Source organism: Bubalus kerabau, chromosome 4 (assembly GCF_029407905.1).
Source record: "Bubalus kerabau isolate K-KA32 ecotype Philippines breed swamp buffalo chromosome 4, PCC_UOA_SB_1v2, whole genome shotgun sequence".
Taxonomy (NCBI): Eukaryota; Metazoa; Chordata; class Mammalia; order Artiodactyla; family Bovidae; genus Bubalus; species Bubalus kerabau.
The window spans coordinates 85,318,781-85,338,382 of record NC_073627.1 but is presented as its reverse complement, the minus strand read 5'-3'; the positions used below and the strand labels follow the sequence as shown (position 1 = coordinate 85,338,382).

The 19,602-nt window shown below is 39.9% G+C and overlaps 1 pseudogene; it reads right to left on the bottom strand.

Annotated features, from left to right (window-relative positions):
- Window positions 1-18,452, bottom strand: part of LOC129650918 (tigger transposable element-derived protein 1-like) — an 83,351-nt pseudogene extending 64,899 nt beyond the window's left edge.
- Between the last annotated feature and the right edge of the window lie 1,150 nt (window positions 18,453-19,602).

Below are 19,602 nucleotides of genomic sequence, written 5' to 3'. Positions count from 1 at the left end.
TAGGTTCATACCATTTCTGTCTTTTATTGGGCCCATCTTTGAGTGAAGTATTCCCTTGGTATCACTAATTTTCTTAAAGAGATCTCTAGTCTTTCCCATTCTATCGTTTTCCTCTATTTCTTTGCATTGATCACTGAGAAAGGCTTTCTTACCTCTCCTTACTATTCTTTAGAACTCTACATTAAAATGGGTATATCTTTCCTTTTCTCCTTTGCCTTTCACTTCTCTTCTTTTCTCAGCTATCTGCAAGGCCTTCTCAGGCAACCATTTTGCCTTTTGGATTTCTTTTTCTTGGGGATGGTCTTGATCCCTGCCTCCTGTACAATGTCACAAACCTCCATCCATATTTCTTCAGGCACTCTATCAGATCTAATCCCTTGAATTTGTCACTTCTACTGTATAATCTTAAGGGATTTGATTTAGGTCATACCTGAATGGTCTAGTGTTTTCCCCTACTTTCTTCCATTTCAGTCTGAATTTGGCAATAAGGAGTTCATGATCTGAGCCACAGTCAGCTCCCAGTCTTGTGTTTGCTGACTGTATAGAGCTTCTCCATCTTTGGATGCAAAGAATTTAGTCAAACCTGATTTCAGTTTTGACCATCTAGTGACTCTACACATGTAGTCCATGTGTAGAGTCTTCTGTTGTGCTGTTAAAGAGGGTGTTTGCTATGCCCAGTGTGCTCTCTTGGCTAAACTCTGTTAGCCTTTGCCCTGCATCATTCTATACTCCAAGGCCAAATTTGCCCATTACTCCAGGTATATCTTGACTTCCTACTTTTGCATACCAGTCCCCTAAAATGAAAAGGACATCTTTTTTGAATGTTAGTTCTAGAAGGTCTTGTCAATCTTCATAGAACTGTTGAACTTCAGCTTTTTCAGCTGGTCAGGGTATAGACTTGGATTACTGTGATATTGAATGTTTTGCCTTGGAAATGAACAGAGATCATTCTGTTGTTTTTGAGATTGCATCCAAGTACTGCACTTTGGACTCTTTCATTTACTATGATGGCTACTCCATTTCTTCTAAGGGATTCTTGTCCACAGTAGTAGAAATAATGATCATCTGAGTTAAATTCACCCATTCCAATCCATTTTAGTTTACTGACTCCTAACATGTTGACGTGCACTCTTGCCACCTCCTGTTTGACCACTTCCAATTTGCCTTGATTTCATGGACCTAACATTCCGGGTTGCTATGCAGTGTTGCTCTTTACAGCATCAGACTTTACTTCCATCACCAGACATATCCACAATTGGGTGTTCCTTTTGCTTTGGCTCTGTCTCTTCATTCTTTCTGGAGTTATTTCTCCACTGATCTCTAGTAGCATATTGGGCACCTACCAACCTGGGGAGTTCATCTGTCAGTGTCCTATCTTTTTGCCTTTTCATACTATTCATGGGGTTCTCCATGCCAGAATACTGAAGTGGTTTGCCATTCCCTTCTCCAGAGGACCAAATTTTGTCAGAACTCTCCATTATGACACGTCCATCTTGGGTGGCTCTACAAGGCATGGCTCATAATTTCACTGAGTTAGACAAGGCTGTGGTCCATGTGATCAGATTGGTTAGTTTTCTGTGACTGTTGTTTTTAGTCTGTCTGCCCTCTGATGGAGAAGGGTAAGAGGCTTATGGAAGCTTCCTGATGGGAGAGAATGACTGAAGGGGAAACTGGGTCTTGTTCTGATGGGTGGGGCCATGCACTATAAATCTTTAATCCGATTTTCTATTGATATCCAGTGTTCCCTCTCTGTTATTTGACCTGAGGCCAAACTATGGTGGAGGTAATGAGATAATGACAAACCTAGACAGCATATTAAAAAGCAGAGACATCACTTTGCTGACAAAGGTCCATATATTCAAAGCTATGGTTTTTCCATTAGTCAGGCATGTACAGATGTGAAAGTTGGACCGTAAAGAAGGTTGAGCACTGCCAAAGAATTAATGCTTTAGAATTGTGCTTCTAGAGAAGATGCTTTCAAATTGTGGTGCTAGAGAAGACTGAAGAGTCCCTTGAACAGCAAGGAGATCAAATCAGCCAATGCTAAATGAGTTCAGTCAGTTCAATCACTCAGTCATGTCCAACTCTTTGTGACCCCATGAATCACAGCACGCCAGGCCTCCCTGTACATTACCAACTCCCGGAGCTTACTCAAACTCATGTCCACCAAGTGGGTGATGCCATCCTGCCATCTCATCCTCTGTCGTTCCCTTCTCCTCCTGCCCCAATCCTCCCAGCATCAGGGTTTTAACAATGAGTCAACTCTTCATATGAGGTGGCCAAAGTACTGGAGTTTCAGCTTCAGCATCAGTCCTTCCAATGAACACTCAGGACTGATCTCCTTTAGGATGGACTGGTTGGATCTCCTTGCAGTCCAAGGGACTCTAAAGAATCTTCTCCAACACCACAGCTCAAAAGCATCAATTCTTTGGTGCTCAGCTTTCTTCACAGTCCAACTCTCACATCCATACATGACCACTGGAAAAGCCATAGATTTGACTAGTCGGACCTTTGTAGGCAAAGGAATGTCTCTGCTTTTGAATATGCTATCTAGGTTGGTCATAACTTTCCTTCCAAGGAGTAAGCGTCTTAATTTAATGGCTGCAATCACCAACTGCAGTGATTTTGGAGCCCGAATAATTAAGTCTGACAATGTTTCCACTGTTTCCCCATCTATTTCCCATGAAGTGATGGGACCAGATGCCATGATCTTCGTTTTCTGAATGTTGAGCTTTAAGCCAAATTTTTTACTTTTTTCTTTCACTTTCATCACGAGGCTCTTTAATTCTCTTCACTTTCTGCCATAAGGGTGGTGTCATCTGCATATCTGAGGTTATTGATATTTCTCCTGGCAATCTTGATTCCAGCTTGTGCTTCTTCCAGCCCAGTGTTTCTCATGATGTACTCTGCATAGAAGTTAAATAAGCAGGGTGACAATATACAGCCTTGATGTACTCCTTTTCCTATTTGGAATCAGTCTATAGTTCCATGTCCAATTCTAACTGTTGCTTCCTGACCTGCATATAGGTTTCTCAAGAGGCAGGTCAGGTGGTCTGGTATTCCCATCTCTTTCAGAATTTTCCACAGTTTATTGTGATCCACACAGTCAAAGGCTTTGGCATAGTCAATAAAGCAGAGATAGATGTTCTGCTGGAACTCTCTTGCTTTTTTGATGATCCATCAGATGCTGGCAATTTTATCTCTGGTTCTTCTGCCTTTTCTAAAACCAGCTTGAACATCTATCTGGAAGTTCATGATTCATGTATTGCTGAAGCCTGGCTTGGAGAAATTTAAGCATTTCCTAGCGTGTGAGATGAGTGCAATTGTGCGGTAGTTTGAGCATTCTTTGGCATTGCCTTTCTTTGGGATTGGAATGAAAACTGACATTTTCCAGTCCTGTGGCCACTGCTGAGTTTTCCAAATTTGCTGGCATATTGAGTGAGCACTTTCACAGCATCATCTTTCAGGATTTGAAATAGCTCAACTGAAATTCCATCACCTCCACTAGCTTTGTTTGTAGTGATGCTTTCTGCTGCCACTAAGTCGCTTCAGTCATGTCTGACTCTGTGAGACCCCATAGACGGCAGCCCACCAGGCTTCCCCGTCCCTGGGATTCTCCAGGCAAGAACACTGGAGTGCGTTGCCATTTCGTTCTCCAATGCATCAAAGTGAAAAGTGAAAGTGAAGTTGCTCAGTCGTGTCCAACTCTTCGCGACCCCTTGGACTGCAGCCTACCAGACTCCTCCACCCATGGGATTTTCCAGGCAAGAGTACTGGAGTGGGTTGCCATTGCCTTCTCTGAGTGATGGTTTCTAAGGCCCACTTGACTTCACATCCAGGATATCTGGCTCTAGGTGAGTGATCACACCATCATGATTATCTGGGTCATGATCTTTTTTGTACAGTTCTTCTGTGTATTCTTGCCACCTCTTAATGTTTTCTGCTTCTGTTAGGTCCATACCATTTCTGTCCTTTATCGAGCCCATCTTTACATGAAATGTTCCCTTGGTATCTCTAATTTTCTTGAAGAGATCTCTAGTCTTTCCCATTCTGTTGTTTTCCTCTATTTCTTTGCATTGATCACTGAGGAAGGTTTTCTTATCTCTCCTTGCTATTCTTTGGAACTCTGCATTCAGATGCTTATATCTTTCCTTTTCTCCTTTGCTTTTCACTTCTCTTTTCACAGCTATTTGTAAGGCCTCCTCAGACAGCTATTTTGCTTTTTTGCATTTCTTTTTCTTGGGGATGGTCTTGATTCCTTTCTCCTGTACAATGTCAAAAACCTCCGTCCATAGTTCATCAGGTACTCTGTCTATCAGATCTAGTCCCTTAAATCTATTTCTCACTTCCACTATGTAATCATAAGGGATTTGATTTAGGTCATACCTGAATGGTCTAGTGGTTTTCCCTACTTTCTTCAATTTAAGTCTGAATTTGGCAATAAGGAGTTCATGATCTGAGCCACAGTCTGCTCCCAATCTTGTTTTTGCTGACTGTATAGAGCTTCTCCATCTTTGGCTGCAAAGAATATAATCAATCTGATTTTGGTGTTGACCATCAGGTGATGTCCATGTGTAGAGTCTTCTCTTGTGTTGTTGGAAGAGGGTGTTTGTTATGACCAGTGTGTTCTCTTGGCAAAACTATTAACCTTTGCCCTGCTTCATTCCGTAGTCCAAGGCCAAATTTGCCTGTTACTCCAGGTGTTTCTTGACTTCCTACTTTTGCATTCCCTTATCCTATAATGAAAAGGACATCTTTTTTAGATGTTAGCTCTAAAAGGTCTTGTAGGTCTTCATAGAACCGTTCAATTTCAGCGTCTTCAGCATTACTGGTTGGGGCATAGGCTTGGATTACCATGATATTGAATGGTTTGCCTTGGAAACGAACAGAGATCATTCTGTTGTTTTTGAGATTGCATCCAAGTACTGCATTTTGAACTATTGTGTTGTCCATGATGGCTACTCCATTTCTTCTAAGGGATTCCTGCCCACAGTAGTAGATATAATGGTCATCTGAGTTAAATTCACCCATTCCAGTCCATTTTAGTTCACTGATTCCTGGAATATTGACGTTCACTCTTGTCATCTCCTATTTGACCACTTCCAATTTGCCTTGATTCATGGACCTAACATTCCAGGTTCCTATGCAATATTGCTCTTTACAGCATCAGACCTTGCTTCTGTCACTAGTCACATCCACAACTGGGTATTGTTTTTGCTTTGGCCCCATCCCTTCATTCTTTCTGGAGTTATTTCTCCACTGATCTCCAGTAGCATATTGGGCACTTACCTACTGGGAGAGTTCCTCTTTTAGTATCCTATAATTTTGCCTCTTCATGCTGTTCATGGGGTTCTCAAGGCAAGAATACTGAAGTGGTTTGCCATTCCCTTCTCCAGTGGACGACATTCTGTCAGAACTCTCCACCATGATTCACCCATCTTGGATGGCCCCACATGGCATGGCTTAGTTTCATTGAATTAGGCAAGGCTGCCGTCTGTGTGGTCCGATGGCTAGTTTTCTGCGGTTATGGTTTCAGTGTATCTGCCCTCTGATGCCCTCTTGCAACACCTACCGTCTTACTTGGGTTTCTCTTACCTTGGACGTGGGGCATCTCTTCACGGCTGCTCCAGCAAAGTGCAGCCACTGCTCCTTACCTTGGACAAGGGGTATCTCCTCAGGGCCGCCCCTCCTGACCTTGAACTTGGAGTAGCTCCTCTAGGCCCTCCTACACCCGTGTAGCCGCCCCTCCTTTGACGTGGGGTTGCTCCTCTTGGCTGCCGCCCCTGACCTCGGGAGTGTGGTAGCTCCTCTTGGCCACCGCCACTGCAAATCCTAAATACTCATTGGAAGGACTGATGCTGAAGCTCCAATACTTTGTCCTCCTGATGTGAAGAGTTGACTCATTGGAAAAGACCCTGATGCTGGAAAGTTTGAGGGCAGGAGGAAAAGGGGGCAACAGAGGATGAGATGGTTGGATGGCATCATTGACTCAATAGGCATGAGTTTGAGCATCATTGACTCAATAGACATGAGTTTGGGAAAACTCCAGGTGATAGTGAAGGATAAGGAAGCCTGGTGTACTGCAGACCAAGGGGCCCCATAGAGTTGGAAACGATTTAGCGACTGAATAGCAGCAGTATCAAATCATGTTACTCCTTTGCTTTTTATATCTCACTGTAAAAAGACTGAAAGCCCTACATGATCTGTTGTCTCCAGTCTCTTATATCATCTCGTTGCTGTGACTTGGGAACTTTAAGTAACTTCCTGCCTCAGGACCTTTGTACTTGTGTAGCCTGTCCTTGAAAAATTCTTCCCTCACTTCCTTCAAGCCTGTACTCTAATATCTGCTTCTCAGACTCTTTGACCAAACCATTTAAATTGAGAGCGTGCATATTCATTGCCTTTAATTTTTCTGCATACCACTTACCACCATGTAACATACATATTTTATTGATCTGTTATGCCGATGGTCTGTCCTTTATAATGGAAGCACCATGAGGATGTGAATTTTTCTGTTATTCCCTTTTCTATCATGGTGCCTATAAGTACCTGGTAGCTAGTAGATACACAATACATATTTTGTTGAAAAATGAATGGTATACATTTACCAGGCTTCTTTTCCTAAGTCAGGGATGGAATACATTCTGTAGCAGGGTCTTGGGAAGACTAATAATTTACAGCTATTATTTTTGTTTGTGTGTGTGTTAGTCTTTTAGTCGTGTCTAACTCCTTGCAACCCCATGGACTGTAGCCGACCAGGCTCCTCTGTTCATGGAATTCTCCAGGTAAGAATACTGGAGTGGGTTGCTATTTTCTATTCCAGAGTGTCTTCCCAACCCAGGGATCAAACCCGCATCTCTTGCATTGGCAAGTGGTGTTTGTTTTTATTTTTTCTTTTTGATACCACTGAGCCACCAGGGAAGCACTTTTATTTAGCAGGTCTGGGGAAAGGCCTGAGAAGATGTATGTCTAACAAAATTTTAGGAAACACTGATACTGTAAGTCTGGAATTCTCATCTTGAGAACTGCTTATTGAAAGGAAAAGGCAGAGTCAGGAAGGTAATATAGAGCCTGAGAAATCTGGCTGGCAGCACCTAGTCATTCTAATATGGTTTTGAGCAAGACAGCCACTGTTCCAAGCTTATTCATGTCAAAGTCCTGCAGTTAGCAAGATCCTTATTCTTCACAAGGCAATTTAGCTTCTTCAATGGTCTTATTTCTTCTTCCTTCTAAGGTATCTCATTCCTACCAATGGAATACAGTATTCTTCTTGATAGAGTTCTGATTAGCCAGTTTTCTCATTGTATTTCCAGTAAGAATCATGACTCATACTATTTTTTGTCCTTTGCTGGAAAATCTCTCTCAGTCTAGCTCTGCGTTCAGTCACATGATGATGAGACAATACAGTGTCAGTGATGATTAAGATGCTGTTTCTCATCCCCAGCCCAGTGGATATCGGGTATATGGGAAATAAGACTGATTCTAGGCTCACGAGTTAGGGAGTTGAGGTGATGACATGTCTACCTTTTCAAAGATTGTGTGATTGTGTGTGTATATGTGTGTGTGTGTGTGTGTGTGTGTGTGTAACAGTGAGAGGAAGAGAGGGAGGGGAAGTTGGAATGAGAAATGAGACATGGGATTAATGTGACTGAACCTACAGATAGAAGGAAATATCAGAAATTGTAGTTGGGAAGAATTAGGAAAAGTAGGAGCCATTGCAAATGTTGTATTTGTTCCTATTGCAAGGTCGTATTATCTAATCGTGAATGAAAATGTATTAACATCTTCTATGCACATGATATACTGATACAACCTACTTTCTAATTACATATATTTAAAAAATCTATTCATTGAAAGAAATATCTTAAGGACTTCTGGAACTCTTACTCAATGAATAAAAGATTGGTTGAACTTGTAAGACTATTGATAAAGATGGTATTTTGAGACAGAAAATTACATGTCTTTCAAAAGTATTCTAACATGTTGAATTTCCATTAATTTAGATAGACTTTTCCAATTAGTCCAAATTGTGGAAGTTTTCCTCTCTTCACTAATCCTTTGGTCTTCTAAGCTCTATTAGGTGAGATAATAATTAGAAGTTTAGTGGAAAACTAAACTTGCATATAGGAAGAAGTGTAAAGTTTAGAAAGATGTTTGCATCACAGCCTGGAGCATGCCTAGCTTTCATTTGTTAGTTGTTGGCTTCCCAGTTTATTATTATGTAAGCAGATTTGCACTCCATTAGTGGTTCTCTACCCTAACCACACATTAGAAGCACCCTTTGAGAATAGTAATTTCTCAGTTGCACCTTAGATCTTCTAGTTTAATTGGTCTAGGATGGGACTGGGAATTGGAAAATTTTTAAAAGCTCCCTAGATGATTTTAATGTGCAGCCAGGTTGAGGACCACTGCACTTGAGAACAGCAAAAATCATGATAGCTTAGAGTAACTAAACAAATACCTTTTGACAAGTTTTCAAGACCAGTGGCCAAATCTGATGATTCTATATTGATTTATGATTCACTTCAGTTCTTTAACATAAATATGCTGTTTCAACCCATTGCTATTTTGTGACATGAGTAAGGGGAGATGGTGCTATACTTATTTTATAGAAGAAAATGCTGAGACTTTATACTCATTTTGTAAATTACCTTAGGTGCTTAAGTCAGTAATTTTCAGAAGATTTTCATTGTTGCCATATGTTGCCAAACATCTAACTGAAAAGTTTGTTTCATAGCACAAAGATGCCACATTCAATTTCATAGTGTGAGGATAGTACATCTGCATCTTTTATCAAATGCTTTCCTCACGGGCTTCCCTGATAGTTCAGTTGGTAAAGAATCTGCCTGCAATGCAGGAGACCCTGGTTCGACTCCTGGGTCGGGAAGATCCACTGGAGAAGGGATAGGCTGCCCACTTCAGTACTCTTGGGCTTCCCTTGTGGCTCAGCTGGTAAAGAAACCACCTGCAATGTGGGAGACCTGAGTTCAATCTCTGGGCTGGGAAGATTCCTTGGAGAAGGGAAAGGTTACCCACTCTAGTGTCTGGCCTGGAGAATTCCATAGATTGTATAGTCCACGGGGTCGCAAAGAGTAGGACATGACTGAGCAACTTTAACTTTCACTTTCCTTTTCACACTCAAATTTGACCCTTGGTGTATACAATCTCAGCTTATATTTTCCCCTTTTTGTTGCCAGTATTAGCTGCAAAGAATTTCAGGCCCACTTTGTTTTTATCATCCTTGTTTACTTAAACTTATTCATCACACTCAGGATGTTTACCATACATTCCTAACTTTGGGGCCATTATTAGGCTGAGGGGTGACATTAACCTTCCAAAAGAGAATTGTTGACACAGGAAGGCTGACAGCCTGATCCTCTAATATGAAATCACAGGTTTGAAAGGTGAGGAAATTGACCTTGAAATCTTCCTTTTGCTGCCTACCAGACTCTGAACAGTCAAAGTCATTCTGACTAAAGGGCAAGCTGGGCCACTTGATGTTTGCTTTTCATTGTGCTTTTTGTGTCAGACCAAACCTCCATTAGAAGACTATTGAAAAATGCAATAAGCACGTCTACAAGAAAGATTTCTTTGTGTTAGCACATTAACACAGTAGTTTCAAAAAACAAAAAAACAAAAAAAACACAGTAGTTTCCAGATGTGTTTGAATGCCATGGGATGTTCATAGGCAGCTCACATCTTCACAACATAAGCATGTTGGAGTCGGGATTTGAACTCAGTTACTGACTTGTGCTCAGACCAGCAGGTCCTGCTGCTACTTAGATGTCTCCTATTGTAGAACTGGACTGAACAGCAAAGAGAAAGAAAACATAGCCTGTGAAATGACCTGGTTGGTTTACCAGGTGCAAATATGTGGATTGGCAGCTTAATGCTTCTGAAAATGATAAATGAATTAAAGGAGAATCATCTGTGGCCATTTTAATAAGTATATTGGTGAAAGAATGGAACCATGGAAACAATGCAATAGAATATTTATTCAAGTATATTTTGTCCAGACTGTCAACTGACAGGACAAGAAATATTTTTTTCAGAAGCCATAATTGGAAACTTCAGAATACCAGATAGAGAGAAATTAAAACTATGTCTCAAGGGAGAATTCTTGTGGGCTAGCCCTGTGGGTTTAGAAGAAGAAGAGGAACCAGAGATCAAATTGCCAACATTCGCTGGATCATACAGAAAGCTAGGGAATTCCAAAAACAAAAAACAAAACCTTCTACCTCTCTTTCATTGATTATGCCAAAGCCTTTGACTGTCTGGATCATAATAAACTTTGGAAAGCTCTTAGAGAGATGGGAATACCAGACCATCTTATCTGTCTCCTGAGAAACCCGTATGTGGGTCAAGAAGCAACAGCTAGAACTCTGTATGGAACAACTGGTTGATTCAAAATTGAGAAAGGAGTATGGCAGGGCTCTCTGCTGTCACTGTTTGTTTAATCTATAGCTGAGGACATCATGAGAAAAAGCGGGCTGGATGAATTACAAGTTGGAGTCAAGATAGGTGGGAAAAACATCAACAACCTCAGATATGTGAATGATACCACTTTAATAGCAGAAAGTGAAGAGGAATTAAAGAGCCTCTTGATGAGGGTGAAAGTGGAGAGTGAGAGAACCGGCTTAAAACTAAATATTAAAAAACTAATATCATGGCATCTGGCCTCATTACTTCATGACATATAGAGGGGGGAAAAGGTGGAAGCAGTGACAGATTTCCTCTTCTTTGGCTCTAAAATTGCTGTGAATGGTGACTGAAGCCATGAAATCAGAAGACATTTGCCTTTTGGCAAGAAAGCTATGACAAACCTAGCCAGTGTTTTGAAAAGCACAGACATTACTTTGCCAACAAAGGTCCATATAGTCAAGGATATGGTCTTCCCAATGGTCATGTATGGTTGTGAGAGCTGGACCATAAAGCAGGTGGAGCACCAAAGAATCGATGCCTTTGAACTATGGTGTTGAAGACGACTTCTGAGGGTCCCTTGGACAGCAAGGCGATCGGACCAGTCAATTTTAAGGGAAATCAACCCTGAATACTCGTTGGAAGGACTGATGCTGAAGTTGGAACTCCAATATTTTGGTCATCTGATGTGGACAGCTGACTCATTAGAAAAGTCCCTGAAGCTGGGAAAGATTGAGGGCAGAAGGAGAAGAGGACATCAGAGGGTGAGACGGCTGGATGGCATCATTGATGCAATGGACTTGAACTTGGGCAAATTTCGGGAGATGGTGAGGGACAGAGAGGCCTAGCGTGCCACAGTCCAAGAGGTTGCAAAAAGTCAGACATGACTGGGCAACTGAACAACCGCAACACCAGCACCAACAGCCCCGTGGAAACACCTGTGTTCCTTTTATTCCCACCAGCATGAATGGATACCTGGCAGAGAAGGAAGAAGCTCTCATTTTATGTGGGTCTGGTTAATTGCTATATCCACTGCAAGTATAACCAGAGGTAGCATTAGTTAAACATGGGCCCCAGTATAACCAATCCAAGTATAATGTGGGCTCCACCCTTCAATGCATAATCGCCATAATGCATAATCTCCTGTTGTATCAGTGTTGAAAACCAGTTAGACAATTGTTAACCCTACTCATAAAAAAAACAAAGTTAACAATAAAAAACTTCAGAGCATTTGAAAACACAACTGTGTGTGTGTGTTAATATTTTCTGTAATTAACCTTATAAATTCAATTGTTCCGGTTTTCATGTTATTGTGGTTTAGTCACTACATCATGTTTGACTCTTTGTGACCCCCGTGGACTATAGCCCACCAGTCTCCTCTGTCCATGGAATTTTCCAGACAAGAGTACTGGAGTGGATTGCTGTTTCCTCTTCCAGGGAATCTTCCCTACCATGCCTTTTTAAAGAGACTACAGTTCTGTACAGGATTTGGCCAGGATTTTCTTTCAGGATGCCTATACAGTATACAAATTTGTTCTTGGGTTAATGCTTCACAGTACTTATGAACCAAGTCTCTTCCATTTGTAATTTCTAGATGAGAAGTTTCCCTCAGGCTAATATGTTTTCTACATATAGGGACATAGATGTGTGCGTGCGTACTAAGTCACTTCAGTTGTGTCCAACTCTTTGCAGCCCTGTGGTCAGGCTCCTCTGTCCATGGGATTCTCCAGGCAAGAATACTGGAGTGGGTTGCCATGCCCTCCTCCAGAGGATCTTAATGACCCAGGGATGGAACCTGTGTCTCTTTTGTCTCCTGCATTGGCAGATGGGTTCTTTACCATGATCACTACCTGGAAAGTCCAAGGACATAGATATTTTCTATTAATTTTTTTCACTTATAGCCACAACTAAGTTAAACAAAAAGTTAAAGAAATATTAGGGGAAACTTAATAAAACTATTACTTACAGCTTATATATCATATGTATATGCACATGTATGTTGTCATTAGTTGATGTATATATACGTACTTAATAACTCCTCCACTACTTTAATTCTAGATCTTTTGGGACATTATTTCACTAGGGGATTGACTCTGAGGGAATTTCTATTGGTAATGAGGCTAACATTTTGAAGGGGAGAAGGAGGAGCTTATGATTACAGAATAAGAGAGCTACACTATTTAAGAGCAGCCCTGCCACAAAACCAGCATCTACTTAAGGCACATAGTTATTTTACTGTTTGAAAAAGAGCAATTTCCTCAGATGAATATACTATTTGGATAGAGATACATGACTCTAACATGATTTGGCCAATGTTGGTAAGATGCCACTTAGAATCATGGAATACTGTTGCTGGAAACCACAGAAAGCTTGTAGTGCAAACCTCCTCTAGACAGGTGAGAGGACAGAGGCCAGCTCCCTTCTGCTGGATCGTTGAGCAAGGTCGTAGCCCAGAGAGGACTAAAAACCAGAGATCCCCTTAGCCAGTCTGTCTTGCTTACTGTCTCTAAAATGTGTGGGCACATTAGGGAACTGTTGATGTAAAAAGGCACTCCAAAATAAATCTGTTGGTAAATTGCATATAAAACCAAAGGACATCTATAAAGAAAACAGAGTATCTATAGACCCAGGGTCCAGAAGTGATCATGGGCTTCTCATCAGTAATATTCTTCCATTTTCCTTTCATTCTTCTTTCCCTACTTTACCGGTTCATCCCAATCCCCAGATGAGGAGCTCATGCTCACTTCTAGACTCTGGGTCTATAGATACTCTATTGTCTTAGACTGACTCAGGCTTAATTACCATTTTGGCTATGTCCCAAGATTCATCTTTTCTGTTACTCTTGAGTCACAAATACTATCTTTGCTTTTTCTAAGTTATTCTGGAGCCCTCTCCTCTTCTCAGGATAGCTTGAAAATATTCTAGGTAGTAAAGACAAAGAACCCATTCACAAATCCCAGGGAAATATATGTATAATATGTACTACATCTCTGTATAAACATTTATAAATATCTCAAAGTTAAAGGTGCATGTAGGTCACCTTATTAAAATGCAAATCTCAGGGTGGGGCATGAGATTCTGTATTTCCAAGGTTTCCCTCAGGTGGTGCTGATGCAATTAGTCTGTTGGTCACACTGAGCAACAAGGCAATTGCTACAATAGTTAAAATGTTTGCATTTTAACAAAAAGCATCAATATTTTAACCTAAAAAGTGACTCAACATGGGAATTTCAAGCAGGTCTATTTTTGACAATTTTTACATTGCAACATATAGTCAGGGAGTATTAGCCTCTGTCTTTATCAGGTCTATTCTGGTAAGCCCCTTTGAGATCATTATATGAAAGAGAGCACAGAAGAGCCGACAGATGTTCTTCATTGGTTGTAAATTTCAACCGTGAGCAGATGACTTTCTATTCCTCTTGGATTCCTTCCTTCTCTTCCCACACCCCATCTCCCACCCCCAGTTCAGAAATGCATGTTAAAACTTCTCCTGTACAAGATGCTGGTTTTGTTGGATCTGCCTTTGAAATAAAATAAGAACACAACAGGTACGTTTATTGAATGTTCTTTATTTCTTAATTGATAGGAGCAATGGGTTTTAATTTTAATTTGGGAGGAGCTTAGTTTTCTTTATCTTTCTCTCTCCAGTCCCCATTGCAATCTATTTCTATAGCACATATCTTTTGCTGTTTTTGTTTCCCCTGTAATTGTCTTTTTAAAACCAAAGTTAGAATTTTTCTTCTTCCCTCAATAGTATGGAGTGCATCTGGAGTATGACTTAATTTTGCCTCAGCCTCTATTAGGGTGCTTTGTGTATTAATGTTCACAATAAAGTCTCAATGAATAAATGTACACTTAATAAATATTCATAGTATTTAATTATCCTGATCCTTCAAGGTAGCTCCTTTCCATGCTGGTTTACACAGACATAAGGACAGTACTTGGGGATTTTTGGTTTTCTCCTTCTAGACTCTAGGAATGCAGTTATTCTCTGTTCTGTGTATATTTATATACTTTTCAACTAGAACAGAAACACTATTTTTTCAAATAATATCCCTAATCCTACTGGTTCTACCTGTGAAGTTGCATATGTGTCCTCTTTCGCATGCCTGATGTAGAATAATCTTATATACCTCTCCTATATATCACTGTATTCTGATGCAAGTAGGAAAGAAAAGTAAGTGTTTCTGATTGATAGTTCTTTCTGAATTGGAGGCTCTCTTGTTTGAATGACCTAGTGGAAAGAATGTAGATAACAAAGTTATCAGGCCAGAAGGCAGATCTTTTATGTGTTTGTAATCTAGGTGATAATATTAGTTATGAATCATTCATTCATTCACTCAGTTCTCATTGAGCACTCCCATGTACTGGGCATAATTAGCAATAAACTCCCTGCCTTCTTACAGTCAAATTCTGTTTGTGTGTGTGTGTGTTTTATAAAGCTAAAAAATAAATTTAGAACATAATTTCAATTAGTGATAAGAATGGTAAAACTATATAAAGCAGGTTAAGAGGATAAAGGAGAATGATAATAGCAGGCCCTAGAAAAGGTTTGTATGAGAAGACATTTGAGCAGAGAACTGAGGTGAAGTGTAGAGTGAGACATTTGGATGTTGGGGAAAATGGTCTACAGGCTGAGTGAACAGCAGATGCAGAATTGAGAGCAAGTCTGGCATGCTGGATGAAGAGTAAGACTTCCGGGGGTAATGGAGTGATTGCAGTGACTGAGGAGGTGAGTTTGACAAATGGGCTGGCCCATTATTGTGGGTGTGGTAGCTGCTTAGTAAATGGACACTGTTCTACTCTTATGCTTAAACCTTTCAGTGGCTTTTACTGCTCTTAGGAAGATGCAAGAGCTTGAATGAAAGCTTAGTCTTCCAGCCTCATCAAGCATGCCATCTTCTCCTAAATTCCCTCTGCTCCAGGCACAACCCACCACCACCTCCACAGCCCACCATCTTTTAGTCCTTCTCTCTTCCTGCTCTTCTCACCACAGGGCCTTAGTATGTGCCAGTCTCACTACCTAGAGGACTGTCCACCTGCACCCTCAAGCCTTTGCCCCTTCACATCTCAACTTCATTATCAATTCTTTAGAGAAGATTTTTCTGGCCCTCCAATAATCCCTGTTATTATGCTGTCAGAGTATCATGTACCCCTCTTCATTATGCTTACCAGCATTTCAACTTTACATTTGTGTGGTTCTTTGTCTTTTTCTACGACCAAATTATAAGCTCCATGAGGCTGGGAACCAGACTGGTTTTTTCCCACTACTTTGCCTCTGACACCTGGAGCAGGGTCTGTCACACAATAGTGGCTCATAAGTACTTGAATGGGCTTCCCAGATGGCTCAGTGGTGAAGATTCTGCCTGCAAATTCAGGAGATGCAAGAGATGTGGGTTTGATTCCTGGGTCAGGAAGATCCTCTGGAGGGAGAAATGGCAACCCACTCCAATATTCTTGCCTGGGGAAATCCCATGGACAGAGGAACCTACAGTCCATGCGGTCAAAAAAGAGTTGGACATGACAGTGAATAAACAATAGCAACAACACGTATTTGAATAGTTGATTAAAAAAAATTCTCTTAGCTTTTTTCCACATTTTATTTCTCTTTTTCTGAAAATTCATATTTCTCCTTTTTCCTTTGTTCTCTATCTCTCATTTCTTCCTTCTCTCATCTTGCCTGATGAAGACTCACTGCTGAGTTTAAGATTCTGTATGTAAGTGAACATTTTCTAAAGACTAAAGGAAAAAGGTAGAAAAGAGTTGGTGGCATTTAATAGCATGTTGCCAGTGTATGTGAAATCAAAGATAGCCCTTCATAAGAGAACGTGACTATTATATCTTCCTTAAAATGAAGACCTACATCAAACACTGCGGCAGGGGTGTTTTTCCATTTCATTTCTTTTGTTCTGCTTGTGGCTTTGCTGGATCCATCTATCATTAACATTTATAATTTAGCACTGTCTTCTGGCACAGCGTGATGCTATCTGTATTGCTGACAGATTTGTCTCAGTCTTGGTCTTAGGTCTTTCAGCTGTCTGGTTTCCCAAATTTTGCTTATCCAAGCATTTCATTTGTCACACTACCTGCCATTGTCACCACGTTTTTCTTCATCCTCAGTCATTAGTTTTCTATGCTCTGTCTTAATCCCATTACAGGGCTTGTTCTTGCTATTTTTATTTGTCACGGTATCTATTTTAGTAACAGATGTAGTTGTCAGAACAGCTCCTTTACTCTCATTACTGGTGTCACTTGTGTATTTGGTGTGAGAGTTTGTCTTGTATGCTATTCTGGATCTTTCTGTGCACACATGTTAGTCCACTTCATTGTTTTAATTGTATAAATTTTTTCTTTCTATGATGATACATAACTATAGTTTATTTCTACTTGCCGTTCTGAATATTGTTGACTTGCTGTCTCTAAGGAAGGCATTTTGGGGAGGCCAGATCAATAGAGTAACAGATGAGAATGCAAATTGATGAGTGTTTGCTCTTAAGATGTGTGCATTCAGTCAGAGACCTGAGCTACAGTGTGTGCGCTTTTGAGCATGTTAGGATAGCATGTTCATTGACTGAGTTTGATTTTCAGTATATGCTCTTCACATTTGGCTTAATATCATATTTGATGGGATGTTATTTTATTTTATTTATTTTTTTTACTGTTTGAAGTTACTGTATTTCCATGGTAAATGAAGTTTTGAAGAAAATACACTTTGTCTCTCCTACTCTTGCATGATGAGTTAACAAAGCAAAGCATAACAGATTTATTCTAAAATGAATTTATTACTTGAAGAAAAGCTTACTAAGCAGCATTTAGTGAAAAAAATAAGATGAGGAGAAACATGGAGGAGTGCAGATAATAAAAATAAATAGAATTTGTCTTGAGGATGGGTACAAAGAGGATTAGCTTCTCTGAATTAGCCCTCTAACCTTTATAATTTATTCTCAAATAATTTAAAATAACTAAGGGTATGTGAGAGAACTTCAGCTTACTAAAAGATAGAAGAAGATCTCATTCCTCAGGGTTGTGGGTACTCTCTCAGTGAGATTAGCTATAACTTCTCTAAGGTTAGGTCTAATCCAATTTGTGAAAGAAAGGAGAATATATAAACAGGTTAAACCTTGAAATCTTGCAAGTGTATAAAATGTTTTATGTTCAGTCAACTGACTTGGAACCAGACCATGATGAAATTCACATTCTTCCTCTGCTCCATGATGTTATGATTGCTTTTCAGTTGATATTTGAACTGCTTTGTTAGTTTGATTCCTCTAAACTGAGAAAATTAGAGTATCAACCACTTGTGGGAAAAATTCAGTTTCATTGTGGTCTTAGTAGTCAAGGAATTCAAGGGATAGTAGATACGTGCAAGTTATGAAATACAACAGTGTAGTCCCCACTTGTCAGTATCTGCCTCCCATTTCTAATTTTTATAAGATATAAGCTAGCAGGGAAGCTCTCTAACCATTAAACGGTAGGAAAATGGGGTTTTGTAGGTCAAAAAAGGGAAATGTTCATGGGAGTCTGGATTTTCTATGACTAAATGACACTCGGCAGTTATGAATTTGAAAGGCCTATATATTGCTCCTCAAGTGAACAGAAGAATGTGTGCATGTGTATGAAGTCGCTTCAGTCATATCTGACTCTTTGCAACCCTATGGAACATAGCCTGCCAGGGTCTTCTGTCCATGGGATTCTCCAGGCAAGAACACTGGAGTGGGTTGCCACACCCTCCTTCAGGGGATCTTCCTAACCCAGGGATCGAACCAGCATCTCTTTAAGTCTCTACATTGGCATTTGGGTTCTTTACCACTAGCACCACCTGAAAGCCTGTACAGAATAGCCTCCACATTTTTCCTGTGAAGGAATAAAAATACACAATAGCAATTTGTGAAGAAGAATATTTCATGTATATATTTAAATATCATTTCAGAAATCTCCTTACCTGTATTCTGTGGCATTTTCTCTCCTTTGTACCGCTGTGGTGTTTGGTGTTCAGCTCTTACATAAGACTTTTCATTGCATCCTGATTGCATATCTTCTACCACCCTGGCTATGAGCTCTTTGAGTGTGAAGCTTACTTATCCACTATTTATTAATGCCAATGCTTTGTGAATAATTGCTTTTCAATATATGATTGGAAATGAAGAGTTACTATTTTATGGCTTATGCCAGGTAATTGTTATGAATACATGCTTTAAAACATTTATTTATCTGATTGAAGATTTTATAATCTTAAATGAGGTAGTGAAAAAAAAATCTATGTTGAAATATTTGAGGCAGGCTTCTAATCTTTGTTTTTCAATGTAAAATACTTGAAAAGGTAATTTAAAGTAAAAGAAGGTCTTTGAAGTGCCAAACATATAGTCCAGACAGGGCAGGACACTATGCTGTAAATATGACTTCTAATTTACTCCTTGTAACAACCCAGTGAGGTAGGGATTTACAGTAGATAATTCTTAGTGAGCTGCTGACTCAAAGTAATCTCCCTTTTTCTAGAGAAATACATATGAGCTCTCTGTGACGACATTTCTACTCTTAACTCTAAACCTCTGGCCATAGTTTGTTGATCCAGGATTTGGATATGATCTAGGCAGGGATAGTCAGATTTTATCTTTCAGAAACTGGAATGTGAGACAGAAAGAGACTGAGAATTGTTGGAACTGAGTCATATAATCAACAGAGAAATTTCCTTCCTTCCTTCATTCAACAAATATATATTGAATGCTTTAAATGTTCCAGACACCAAGGAGAGGTTGGCGATTAAATGAAACAAAATCAGACATAATCTCTACTCTTAAACACTTATGGATTACTGAGAGAGGAAGACTATAATCAAATACTCATAAAGTTAATTAAAACTATAAAGTGATATAAATGAAGAAATGGAATATAGCTTTCTGATAGCAAATAACGGTAGAACCTGGAGTGGAGAAAGATTGAGAAGGCTTCTGCAAAGAAATAAAAGTCATTTAATTTACAAAGAGTGTTAAATAGGTGAAAATGGTGGATGTGGTTGAGAATGAGACATTTCAGGAAGAGGCAGCAGCGTGGTAGAGGATCTAAGGCATGAGTAGGAAGCATTCAATTGAATGTTTTTCATCACATAGCTAATATAATCATGTTTGTCATCAGATTTACTCCAGGGAAGAGTGGATGTTAGTTTTCTATGACAAGAGCAATAGA